The sequence below is a fragment of the Portunus trituberculatus genome, chromosome 38, assembly GCF_017591435.1.
Source record: "Portunus trituberculatus isolate SZX2019 chromosome 38, ASM1759143v1, whole genome shotgun sequence".
In the NCBI taxonomy this organism is placed as follows: domain Eukaryota; kingdom Metazoa; phylum Arthropoda; class Malacostraca; order Decapoda; family Portunidae; genus Portunus; species Portunus trituberculatus.
This window is the reverse complement of record NC_059292.1, coordinates 23373204-23383203: the sequence shown is the minus strand read 5'-3', so window position 1 is coordinate 23383203 and position 10000 is coordinate 23373204. Positions and strand designations below refer to the sequence as shown.

The 10000-nt window shown below is 44.0% G+C and overlaps 1 protein-coding gene across 2 annotated transcripts in view; it reads left to right on the top strand.

Annotated features, from left to right (window-relative positions):
• LOC123515239 (proline-rich protein 12-like) overlaps positions 1-10000 on the top strand; it is a 613955-nt gene that overhangs the window by 423662 nt on the left and 180293 nt on the right. The window lies entirely within an intron of this gene.

Below are 10000 nucleotides of genomic sequence, written 5' to 3'. Positions count from 1 at the left end.
TACCACAAACCACCACACACACCACAGTGATTGCATCTGTACCACACTTCTCTACCCTTCCACACGACACCACACACCTCTCTCCTCCCCTGAGGGATGAGGGAAGAGGGTGAAAGCAGCAGGGTATCATTTACAAAGCCCTCACCACACCACCACTGTACACCACCACAACAACATACACCCCTGCTACCCCCCAGCCTAGTCTTCCCCTGCGGCCCGTGCAATGAGAGAAGGATGAGAGATGAGAGGGAAAGGAAAAGTGTTGCTACTGAAGAATCCACCACACAGCCACATCTCCACCACACCACCACCACCACTGCAGTACCACACCTCCCTGCCATGGCTATCAACTGCCCTATGCTTCCCTTGTATTGAAAGAAACGCCTTCCCCTCTCATTACAACAATTTTCCAAGGCCACAGAGACAACCAGCCGGGTTTGCAAGACAGTTTCTCCTTAAGGTAAACTAGAAATCTTGCCAATGTATTACCAGAACCTTAAAATACTCTTAAAAACACGAGTATTTTCAACTGGAGGCTTTGGAAAGTAGTGATGGTAAAAGCGCACTGTTTTAGAATATTGGCCTTAATCCCTTCAGCACTGCGACGCATTTTACCTTGAGTTTTGTGTGCGATTAGACCATTTTACTGACATTAGTAAGAGTCTACGGAGGTCAGAAGATTAATGGCTACAGTCTTCACTATTTTAATCCCCTACATATGTTTCTAAACCTATATAAAATCATCAAATACTAACCAGAATACATAGAAACGTGTCATAGTACTGAAGAGGTTAAAATCCCACATCACCACCACCACCACCACACCACCACCCTAGCCTCTATAATGGACTAGCGGGGCATAGCGTGGAGTCGCGAGCTGCAATGTTGCCAAGTCGTCACTCTTCTCACACCAGGGGATAGAAAGTGAGGCTGAAGGGAAGGGGTGTTGGTACGGTCTGTGAGGGTGTTAGTTAATGAGAGGTTAGAGGGAGAAAGGGGGGACCAGAGAGGGTGAGGGTCGGAAGGGGTGTGATGGTGGTGGTAGTGGTGACGGTGGTGGTGGTGATGGTGGTGGTGGTGGTGGTGGTGTGTGGCATGGAGTTTGAACACAGCCACAGCACTCAGTCACCCATCTCTCCCTCTTTCCTACTACTACTACTACTACTACTACTACTACTACTACTACTACTACTACTTCGCTTTCCCAGTTACTTCTCCTTTCCTCTCTCTCTCTCTCTCTCTCTCTCTCTCTCTCTCTCTCTCTCTCTCTCTCTCTCTCTCTCTCTGGTCATTTCCTTTGGTGACACTGAAAAACGGTTCTATTTAAGTACACACACACACACACACACTGTAGTTCGCTTACTATCCACACACACTTTACCAAAAGACATAAAAGAAAGATGAAAACTAGGCATCCTCTCTCTCTCTCTCTCTCTCTCTCTCTCTCTCTCTCTCTCTCTCTCTCTCTCTCTCTCTCTCTCTCTCTCTGCTAACGTTATTACCTGCCAGTTGATAATTAAGAACCGCCCACTCACCTCCCTCTCACTCCTCCCCCTCCCACTCTCCCTCTCCCTCTTTCCCTCTCTACATCCCCCAGTGAGTGACTCGCGTGTACCGGAGTCCCGCAGTTCACACACGCAAGCGAACCGGACGCTGGCGAACCGAACCGAACCGAAAGAGAAATTTGGGTTGTTTGTGTTCATTTATGTTTAGTGGTTGTGATTGTTATCTGGAGTTGTGATAGTAGTGGTGGTGGTGGTGGTGGTAGTGATGATGGTAGTAGTATTAGTATTAGTAGTAGTAGTAGTAGTTTGAACTGAAAAACGGTTCTATTTAAGTACACACACACACACACACACACACACACACACACACACACACACACACACACACACACACACACACACACACACACACACACACATCGTTTGAGAAAGAACATAGTAATAAAAGCAATAATAAGAATAATAATAAGAAGAAGAAGAAGGAGGAGAACAAGAGGAAAAGAAGAAGCAGAACCAGAAATCAGACGAAAAGAAAAAGAAAAAAAAACACAAACACACACAAAACCAGTAAAAACAGCATCAGAACGAGAAGAAACAGAAACAACAGCACAACACAACAGGAAGAGAGAACTATGAACAGCAGTAGTAGCAGGAGACCAACCAGCAACACCATCCACCAAACCAGCAGTATTACCAAGGCAAGGCAGGGACGGTGACTATTGAGGCTTGCTTGGCTGGCCGAGTATTAAGCCCAGAGATTTTGTGAAGCTGTGAGGGACTTTGGAGAGGATGAGGGCGAGGCGGGCAGGACACTAGACGCTGCATGGGAGACTGTTGGAGAGAAAGTGAAGGATGTTGGAAGCTGTGTAAGGATAGATGGAGACTGTAGGAAGCTAGATGGAAAGTACTTTAGGCTGTGTGAGGATAGATAGAGGTGTAGGATAGATGTAGGATGCGTGGAGGGTGTGAGAAACTAGGTGGAAGGTACTGGAGGCTGTGTAAGGATAGGTGGAGGCTGTGAAAGGTTAGATGGAAAGTACTTTAGGCTGTGTGAGGATAGATAGAGGTGTAGGATAGATGAAGGCTGCGTGGAGGGTGTGAGAAACTAGGTGGAAGGTACTGGAGGCTGTGTAAGGATAGGTGGAGGCTGTGAAAGGTTAGATGGAAAGTACTTTAGGCTGTGTGAGGATAGATAGAGGTGTAGGATAGATGTGGGCTGTGAGAGGGTGTGGGAAACTGGGTAGAAGGTACTGGAGGCTGTGAAGATAGGTGGAGATTGTGGAAAGCGAGGTGGAGGCTGTGTGAGGATAGGTGGAGGCTGGTGGAGGATGTGGGAAGGTAGTTAGAGAGTACTGGAGACTGGTGGAGGCTGTGGAAGACTGAATGGAAGGATGTTTTCCTCTCCAGTTTAGAGGAAGAGGAAGTGAGAGTGGACGAAAGTGGAAGCCAGGAGACAAGAACAGGAAAAATAAAATGTGGAACAGAAGGTGGATGGGTGGAAACGGTAGAGGAAAGATTGTAAAGGTAAAGAAAAAGGTGGATAGAGGAAATGAAATGGAAGAAGGGGAAATACAGTATGTGGAAACCAAGGAGGGGAAGAAGATGGATGAAAGTGGTGGAGGAAAGATGTAGAAAGTAAGTAAGTAAAAAACAGAAACAGAAAGTGGATGAAGGAAACAGTGAAAAAGAAGACAAGTGGAGTTTGGAGTAACAGACATGTGGAGTATTTGAAGCAAGCATGAGGGAGTTTAAGGGTCATTGGTTAGAGTGGTAGTGGTGGTAGTGGTGGTGGTGGTGATGGTGTGGTGTTACTACCCCTGCTCCTGCTCCTGGTCTTCTTCCACCTCACCACAATGCTTCTTACTCCATTAGCTACTCTCTCTCTCTCTCTCTCTCTCTCTCTCTCTCTCTCTCTCTCTCTCTCTCTCTCTCTCTCTCTCTCTCTCTCTCACCGTCTCCACTACACCTTTCAGAATTCCCAGGCAGAAATTAAACAGCTTTTGCGAAATACTGTAATATCTAACGAAGCACACTCTCTCTCTCTCTCTCTCTCTCTCTCTCTCTCTCTCTCTCTCTCTCTCTGGTGAGGAATCCCAGTCCTCCTTTCTCTTCAAGTTTCACATTTCCTTTACAATCTCTCTCTCTCTCTCTCTCTCTCTCTCTCTCTCTCTCTCTCTCTCTCTCTCTCTCTCTCTCTCTCTCTCTCTCTCTCTCTCTCTCTCTCTCTCTCACTGTTTCCTCCATCCTCCATCCCTTTCAATGTGTTTCTCCTTACACACGTCTGTTAATGTCATTCTCTCTCTCTCTCTCTCTCTCTCTCTCTCTCTCTCTCTCTCTCTCTCTCTCTCTCTCTCTCTCTCTCTCTCTCAATCACGTCATTACACGTCAGATTCATCAAAACACTCGTCTTGTGATGATGCCTCCTCCTCCTCCTCTTTCTCCTCCTCCTCCTCCTCCTCCTCCTCCTCCTCCTCCTCCTCCTCTTACTCCATCCGTAAACTCGTCGAACCACTGTAGGAAAAAATAGTTATGGAGATGTGTGTGTGTGTGTGTGTGTGTGTGTGTGTGTGTGTGTGTGTGTGTGTGTGTGTGTGTCATTGTGGCTTCATTATACGCTGCTTCGAGGAGGCGGAGGAGGAGAAGGAGGAGGGAAAAAGGGAGGAGTTGAAGGTAGGAAGGGAGGGTGTGTATGATTAGAGAGGAGGAGGAGGAGGAGGAGGAGGAGGAGGAGGAGGAGGAGGAGGAGGAGGAGGAGGAGTGAGTGAATGGAGGGAGGAGTGAGAGGCAGGTGAGGGGTGAGAGAGAGAGAGAGAGAGAGAGAGAGAGAGAGAGAGAGGGGGAGGAATATGCACCTCTCTCTCTCTCTCTCTCTCTCTCTCTCTCTCTCTCTCTAACTGTTCATGATTACCAGTTAACAGACCGACACAGTGTCTCCCCTCGCCTCGTCCTGTCTATATCCTGTTTTTGTTCATTTTTTTTCTTTATTCTCACTTTATTTGTTGCCTTTCCTGAGTGAAGTTTATTTTTCCCTTATATTTGTGCACCTCCCTGTATTGTGTATTGACGTGGTGAGTGTGTGTGTGTGTGTGTGTGTGTGTGTGTGTGTGTAAGAAAATAAGGGAAGTTATAAGGAGTTATTATGTATTAGTTTATTATTTTTTTTCCAATTAATTCTTACTTATTTGTGTTTATTGGTCATATATATTTTTTTCTTTTTTCGTTATTTTTTCTCGTTTCTTAAAGTTATTGATAGTATATAATATTCTTCATCGTTGTCATAATTTGCTGATCATTTTCTCTCTCTTTCTTTCTTTTCGTGTATTTGTATTTCCTTCCTATCAACCTTGAACACGTTATTTTTTTTTTTTGGGGGAGGATCATTAAGAAATTATACATTTGTCTCTCACCTTGAATTAAATATATGAAAGTATTATTTTAAATCTACTACTTATCACTTTTTTTTTTTTTTACGTATGAACAGTCCCCCTTCACATCTTATTCATTTTCTCTACAAATAACCGTGAAATTCCTTCTATAACTTGACTTCATTTAAGCTCGAGGTTTCAAGACATTTGTCCCTGTCTTTTGGCTAAATCTTTCAAACCTGTAAGGGGGCTGGCAACTAAGTGGACCTTTTTTTTCTATTTTTTGTTGCCCTTACCCGGCTTTCCCTTCTTACACAAAAAGCAGCTTATATTCATCCTTACTCTTGTGGCTTGTGAAGTGGTAGCAAGGTTAACGGAGCTTCCTTAGTAACTCCACACAGCTGCATAACCTGTCATCAATTGCACACCTGAAGGGCGGCAGTCAGGGCCTCTAGCACACCTCAGAACACCTGCTGGGGTAAATAGAGTCAGAACATTACCACCTTAATAGAGACTTGACATACCTTACCGCTACTCTCTCTCTCTCTCTCTCTCTCTCTCTCTCTCTCTCTCTCTCTCTCTCTCTTTCTCTTTCTCAGACCTACCATTTTTCCTCCTTTACAGTCCTCACTCCTTATTATCTGTTGTTATTTCGTCCCTCCTCTTCCTCCAGGTTTGTCTTGTACCTTCCTAACTAATTATTGCCAAGCTCTTCTTTATTTCCTCTATTTTCTCGTTTTCTTCACTCCCCACTCCCTGTTTTTTCTTGTTCATTTTTATTATTCACTTTATAATATTTCGTGTTTCTCTATTCGTCATTTTTTTTAATCTTTTTTTATTTTATTAGTTCTTTTCCAGTTTTTTTTCCTTTCAACACTCATTTTTCTTTATTCGTTTCTATTTTCTCTTGTTATTTTGTTTTGTCCATTTTTTTCCCCTAATTTCTTTTTCCTCCCTACCAAACTTTATTTTTTTTTCCTCAATACCTTCCTTATTCATCACTCCCAAGCCGTCACTCTTCCCTCCTCCTCCTCCTCCTCCTCCTCCTCCTCCTCCTCCTCCTCCTCCTCCTCCTCCTCCTCCTCTTGCTAACTCCCTCATTCACCTCCCCACCCCTCTCTTCCCTCCCCTCTTTACACCTTAACATTCCCAGCTTCACCCCAACACCTTTCAACCTTAATCCTGTTTCCCACCCCTCCTTCCCTACCTCCCCCACCTCTGTACCTTCACCCTCTTCCCCCCATTCCCTCCTTCCTCCCTCCCTTTTCACCCACTTCCCTACCTTCACCCCCCCTTCTCCTTTCTCCTTTAATCGTGTTTCTCCTCTTCCTAGAATCACTGAGACTGTTTCATTCCCACCCCTACATCTCTCTCTCTCTCTCTCTCTCTCTCTCTCTCTCTCTCTCTCTCTCTCTCTCTCTCTCTCTCTCACGTGAATGGCTGATGTAACTCTTTGACTCTTTGACACCACGAGAATTTGGTGATGATGGATTGGTTGGACACCGGACAAGGGGGATTAGTAGTAGTGTGGTGGTGGTGGCGGTGGTGGCGGTGGCGGTTAGTGGTAAAAAAGAACAGTAGCGACTAGAATATGGGTAACGAAAAAGTAATTCATAGGGTTTGGTTATTTTCAAGTTAGGTTAGGTTAGGATAGGTTAGGTTAGGTTAGGTTAGACAGTAATTGTAGTAGTATGTAGTGGTGGTGGCTGTTGTGGTGGTGGTAGTAGTAGTAGTAGTAGTAGTAGTAATAGTAGTAAAAATAATATGAAACGGTTTGGGTTTGTTAGGTTAGGTTTGGTTAGGTTAGGTTAGGTTTGGTTAAGTAGGAATAGGAGTTGTATTCGTGTAGAAGGATTAAAGCAGGAAGAGACCAGGAAGAAGAAGAAGAAAAAGAAGAACAGGAGGAGGAGGAAGAGGAATAGGAGGAGGAGGAGGAGGAGGAGGAGGAGGAGGAGGAGGAGGAGGAGGAGGAGGAGGAGGAAACTCACGTACGCCATTAGTAATCGTCAAACTTCTAGCGAGGAAGGAAAAGAGAGGAAGAGGAGGTGAGAGAGAGAGAGAGAGAGAGAGAGAGAGAGAGAGAGAGAGAGAGAGAGAGAGAGTGGTGGTGGTGGTGGTGGTGGTGGTTGTCAGGTGGTGTTGGGATATGAGTCTGAATTGAACGGATATCCTTGTGGGCACAGAGAGAGAGAGAGAGAGAGAGAGAGAGAGAGAGAGAGAGAGAATATTCCCTCCCCCCTTCCTTCCTTTCACCACAAACTCTCCTCAAAATGACTTCAGACAATGGTACACCAATCTCGTAGTTCACACACACACACACACACACACACACACACACACACACACACACACACACACACACACACACACACACACACACACACACACACACACACACTTCTCCATCTCTCTCTTTCATTCACACACTTCACTCTCCTCAATGATTCTCTCTCTCTCTCTCTCTCTCTCTCTCTCTCTCTCTCTCTCTCTCTCTCTCTCTCTCTCTCTCTCTCTCTGATTGGTCGTATAGCACTGGCAGTCTGGTCCAATCACCGCTCTTGCTTTGTAAATCACACGGGCCAATCAGCTGTCAGAAATGGGTCACGTGACAGAGAGAGAGAGAGAGAGAGAGAGAGAGAGAGAGAGAGAGAGAGAGAGAAATAAAAAGCGAGATGGGGAAAAGAAAGAGGCGGAAAGAAATCTGATGGAAATAAAGAAGAAAAAAGAAAAAAAGGTTGAGTAGGGAAGATAGAAACGAAGGAAGAATACGTAAAAAGAAAGAGAGAAAGGAAGAGATAAAGATGGAAGAGGAAGAGGAGGAGGAAGAAGAAGAGGAGGAGGGAATGAAGATGTAGTAAGAAGCACGAGATGGAGGAGAAATTAAGTGGATGAAGAATTTTTTGGTAACTTAGACTTGTGAACTTTGAGGAAACGGAAGAGGAGGAGGAGGAAGAAGAAGAAGAAGAAGAAGAAGAAGAAGAAGAAGAAGAAGAAGAAGAAGAATTGAGGGAAGTAATAAGATGGAAAAGACTGAGTAGGAAAGAAGAAGAGTGATGGAAAAAGGAAAGATAGGAGGAAGAAGGAGGAGGAGGAGGAGGAGGAGGAGGAGGAGGAGGAGGAGGAGGAGGAGGAGCTTACCTGGATTCAATTGCATTTTGTTTCCGTTTGCTTTGCTATTGTTCCTCTCTTCCTTTCTCCTCCCTCTTTCGTCCTCCTCCTCCTCCTCCTCCTCCTCCTGTGACCGTATTCAGGAAAGAGGTGGTTACGCCAAACACCCGAGGCAAGAATCAAACTCTCACCGACTCTCACTTTACCTTCTTCCTCTCTCTTCTCTCTCCCTCTCCTCTTCCTCTCCCTCTTCCTCTCATCCTCCTCTTCTCCCTCTCCCTCGCTTCCTCTTCGTTTCTGTCTTCGTTCAAACTGACTTATTTTCTCTCTTTATTCCCGCATCTTCTTTTTTAATCTTCATTCTCGTCTTTCTTCCTTTTTCTTCCTCCTCCTTCGTTCTCTTCTTCCTTTTCTCTCTCTTCCTCGTAGTTTGTTGTCGGAAGGAAGTGAGATTATTTTTCAGTTTGAGTGAATGTTATCAGTTTTATCTATAGCAACGTGTGTATCTATCTATCTTTGTATCTGCCTATCTATCTATCTATATATCTATTTATCTATCTATCTATCTATCTATTTATTTATCTATCTATCTATCTATTTACTTATGTATGTTTAAACAAGAAAAAACAGTCGTGAACAGATTAAGTTAGGTTGTGTTAGATTTGGTTAGTTTATATTAGGTAAGTTTGCATAGATTTGGATCGATTAGGTTACCAAAAAAAAAAAAAAGCAGTAAAAAGTCTTAGTCTTGAGGAAATGACAATGAATTTCAGTCAGAATAATTCCTTCAGATTCAGAGCACTAAGTGACGATTCATCATAAGATTAAAACACACTGGCAAATGTTTCAAGTCTCTCTCTCTCTCTCTCTCTCTCTCTCTCTCTCTCTCTCTCTCTCTCTCTCTCTCTCTCTCTCTCTCTCTCTCTCTCTCTCTCTCTCTCTCTGAGTCACTTGTCTTTCCCTCACACCTCATAATTTAGTTTGGTGAGAAGCCACACTCGTCTGGTGGTGATCAGGAGAGTGGAGAGTGTTTATTATCGACTTTCTAGCTGCTTTCTAGTGTGTGGCGGTGGAAGATGGGTAGCTCTGTGTGTGTGTGTGTGTGTGTGTGTGTGTGTGACAAAATCAGTAAAATTGTGCAAAATCTCTCTTATTTCAATGTTCAGTGTGTAGTTTCAAAATATTACACCATTGCATGTGAAAGGAGAAAATGTCGCACTGTAATGCAATGTAATGTGATGTGACTCTTTGACGACACACAGCAGCACAGCACAGCACAGAACAACGCAGCACAGAAAGTAGAAGGTATGTCGGTGCATCGTGGTGGACTTTATCAATACATGAATGAATATAAGAAGAAAAAAATAGCTGAAGTGTCAAGGAATACGGGAGAAGAATATTATATCAACTCAATACACAAAAACAAGACTACATTAATTTTTTTCTCCTTTGATATACAACGAGCGTGTTTCTCCCTCAGTATATAACCTGAAAGATAGAAAGACAAACTGTATCTCTTATTCATCTCTTTCTTCCAGTGTAGCAATGCAAACTAATCTATACTGGAATACACCCTTCGAGTATACATAAAGAACATTAAACCCTCAACATAAGAAAATAAAACACACACAAGACTCCAAGTATACAAAAACAATACATCACATAACCACATAACATCACATAACACAAGAACACTCCACGTACACTATTTCTCCTTCAATATAGAAAAAAAACATAATTTATCCTCCAATATACAAGAACACAAGAAAACTCACGCAAACAGTTATCAATTTAAACTCCCACATCACAGTAAGGCGAGGCAGAGGAACAGTTTGAGGGCCTGGGCTGGGAGAGTCACGGCTGGGAAGGTCAGTGACGCCCGCGGTGGGAAGGGAAGGGAAGAGAAAGGATGGATAAGCAGGGAGGAACAGGGTGAAGGAAGGAAAGGAGGGAGGGAGGGAAGGAGGGAAGGAGGGAGTTTGGTGTGTGTCTGCCTCAGGATATAATGGAGGAGAGGAAGGA